Genomic DNA, 3,600 nt, shown 5'->3' with positions numbered 1-3,600 from the left:
TGGCATTGTTCATGCGAACTTTCGTGAGCTGTGCAGCAAACGGAATAAAGTGTTGGTGTGTGTTCAACGTTCTTGTTTCTGTCGCATCGAACTGCTATGCAACGTTATGCACGCCTTGGCGCAGTGACGGAACGTGTGTTGTTTGTTTCATCCAGGCGATCCCATCAATGCTTCGCTGGACACTTCCGGTCCATTCCATGTGTAATCTTCCGTCTTTAGCTCAACCACATGAAGAGATGCAAGAGCAAAGCCTGGAGTTCAATTTACTTCATCTTATTCATCTTTCTTCTCTCGAGAATCGGTTCCCTAATATTCAAAGCTTGCGGACTGGTTTCTCGGGAAGGACATCTGGCATGCAGAATGTTCAACACAAACAAGGTTTATTTTAAACTTATTTACGAGACAAAAATACTTACAGCAACTTACACCTGGCTTGAGTAGCTTGATGGGCTTGTTGGTACATGACTCGGAGAACAAGGAACAGTCTAAACAAGGACAACGACACAAGAAGACACACAAACAGAGGCTCCACTATCAACAAGTTTTTACTGAACAACACAAGCACATTTATAACCAATGGTAAGGACGGGAAAAAGGGGGCAAAACGGAAGACACGTGGGGCCATATAAACACGAGGAACAATCAGATCTAACTACTCACTTCCAGCCTTCAGTCTGCATTCCAAGAACCCAAACTCTTCCCTAGTTAGCGATATTGACGGCTCACTGACACATTTATCAGACCCATACTTCATTATCAAAAAGGCCTCGAAAATTTCTCTTTCATTCTTGGAGTTAAATCGTCCTCTAATCTTTGTTCTCGGAAACTCCGGAACGCAACCGCAGACCCTGACGTGTTCATGCAAGGTACCCCCACCCGTCTTATTTACCTTGTGGGGGTGGGGGTACCTTGCATGAACACGTCAGGGTCTGCGGTTGCGTTCCGGAGTTTCCGAGAACAAAGATTAGAGGACGATTTAACTCCAAGAATGAAAGAGAAATTTTCGAGGCCTTTTTGATAATGAAGTATGGGTCTGATAAATGTGTCAGTGAGCCGTCAATATCGCTAACTAGGGAAGAGTTTGGGTTCTTGGAATGCAGACTGAAGGCTGGAAGTGAGTAGTTAGATCTGATTGTTCCTCGTGTTTATATGGCCCCACGTGTCTTCCGTTTTGCCCCCTTTTCCCGTCCTTACCATTGGTTATAAATGTGCTTGTGTTGTTCAGTAAAAACTTGTTGATAGTGGAGCCTCTGTTTGTGTGTCTTCTTGTGTCGTTGTCCTTGTTTAGACTGCTCCTTGTTCTCCGAATTACACCTGGCCCCGGCGTTGGGGGGGGGGGGTGATATCATGAACGGGTCAGCACTTCCGATTACGAGTAGACCTTTATCTGAGAAACGTCATCATAACGAGAGACAGTAGACAGAGTGAAAGCGAAACAAATCAGAAGGGGAGGGCAAAGTTCCACGAAGGTCGCGTCCTTTTCAGGGATCACCGGAATCCAATCAAGACGGGGGCTCTCGGGCGCGACCTTGTTCGCGCCTGCACTGTAAACTGAAAAACACCCTTGTGGGTGTAAATGACTTGTCCTATTACTTACACCTCTTTTTACATCGTATGGTCTGGAACACCCTTTTAAGCGGGTGTATTCTGTGTAAAACACCCTTTGAAAGGGTGGTTTTCCTGAGAAATGCCTTCTTTTGCAAACTTTATACACCCTTTTAGGAGGGTGTTTAACAATCTTACATCCTCCTAAAAGGGTGTTTAAAGGGTGCAAAAGAAGGCTGCCGGAGCTTCACTCTTAAAAATGAACTTCACCACATAGCACGCTCCTAGCCAACCATCATCCCGAATGACAACGTCCTCGACCCTGATTTGTTGAAAACGGGAGGCGGAGCCTATTCTGTGCCGTGCATAATGGCCACAAAATAGGCTCCGCCTCCCGTTTTCAAGAAATCAGGGAAGAGAACGTTGTCATTCGGGATGATGGTTGGCTAGGAGCGTGCTATGTGGTGAAGTTCATTTTTAAGAGTGCTCTGCTGTGCAGGGATGGGCATAAAATACATTTTCTGGGTATTGGAACATAAATACAAAATACTTTGTTGAAAGGGGTATTTAAATACTCCTCTTAGATACTTCTTCTCGTTCTCGCCCCTGATTTGTTCGCCCCACAAAATAAGCTCCGCCTCCCGTTTTCAACAAATCAGGGGAGAGAAGGTTGTTAGTCGGGATGATGGTTGGCTAGGAGCGTGCTATGTGGTGAAGTTCATTTTTAAGAGTGTACCTAAATACTGCGAGGAAGATATCATCTGGAATTACAGAAATGAACGATGATCATGACAACAAATCTGCAAGGAACAATAGCATTTATTTTTTAGATTATCCCGGCGATTTTAATAGTAGGAGTTCCTCAAATATTGCATGTTTGAGGCATCCTCTGCTGGGCCGTACAATGAGATTCGCGAGGGAGAACAGCATCTCCACAGGTGCCAACGAAGAAATGCTTGTATAAACTTTGACTAAGACGCTCCGTACGGCAAGGTTATTGGGTTTTTCGCAACCATTGTCCCCAACAACACTGAAAAACTCGTCATCTAAAATGGTTTGTCCCATGCGCATACTAGCGCAAGCACGCCATAACGGGGCCCCAAACCCGCCCTTCTTCCCGAAAGGTCCAATGTAGGGAAAGTTTAAGCTATGAATTAGTATATACTTATTCTATATTTATAAGTATTTATAGAGTATTTAGAAGAATAACTACCCAAAAATTGGTATTTAACTGTTATTATAGGTACATTTTTCAGGACCGTATTTAAGTGCAAAATATAAATACCTGTATTTATATTTTAAATAGTATTTTAATCACAATTCATTTAATTGCTGCCCATCCCTGCTGCTGTAGCGAATGCTGGGCTGATCTCAAAATTCGTTTATTTGATATCTAAGCACTTTTCGGACGAAAAATTGAGCCGTGTAGATCGCCGGCCTATAGCGAACATAGTGATATCGGTTTCATAGCTGCTTAGCTTTTTAAGCTAGCGTAATTTCACGCGTATAAGCCGCACCGCAGATAAGCCGCATGACGCGGGAAACGGGAAAACGGGAGGCGTATGCCTTCTTTGTGACACTTATGCTGTTCATAATTGTCACAAAAGAGGCGTACGCCTCCCGTTTTCAACGAATCAGGGCAGGTAACGATACCATTCGAGAGTATGGTTGGCTAGGAGCGTGCTCTGCTGTGAGGCTCATTTTTAAGAGTGTAGTTATTCTCGGGGCATATTCGCGGATGATTTGAAAATCCACTCTCAGCAGCCATTGCCGACAGACCGCGCCGGGCGATAAAACTTCTCTTGATTAAAGAAGAAATGATGGGACCATTGAAAGCACGATAAACATCGATTGCACTGGGAATAAGCAAATACCACGCGTCACTTTGATAAAACAAAAGTTCATCGTTGACCAGCAAACGAGGATTTCGTGCACACACGTGCCCACGTTAAGTAAAACATAAAAAGTAATCTTGATACTGTGTTGTACACGTTGTTTTCTATAGCACCCTGACCTGTATACTCATTTAAGGAACGAAGATATCCCTTATGAGCA

This window comes from Ornithodoros turicata, chromosome 1 (genome assembly GCF_037126465.1).
Source record: "Ornithodoros turicata isolate Travis chromosome 1, ASM3712646v1, whole genome shotgun sequence".
Classification (NCBI taxonomy): Eukaryota; Metazoa; Arthropoda; class Arachnida; order Ixodida; family Argasidae; genus Ornithodoros; species Ornithodoros turicata.
This window is presented reverse-complemented; position numbering follows the sequence as displayed.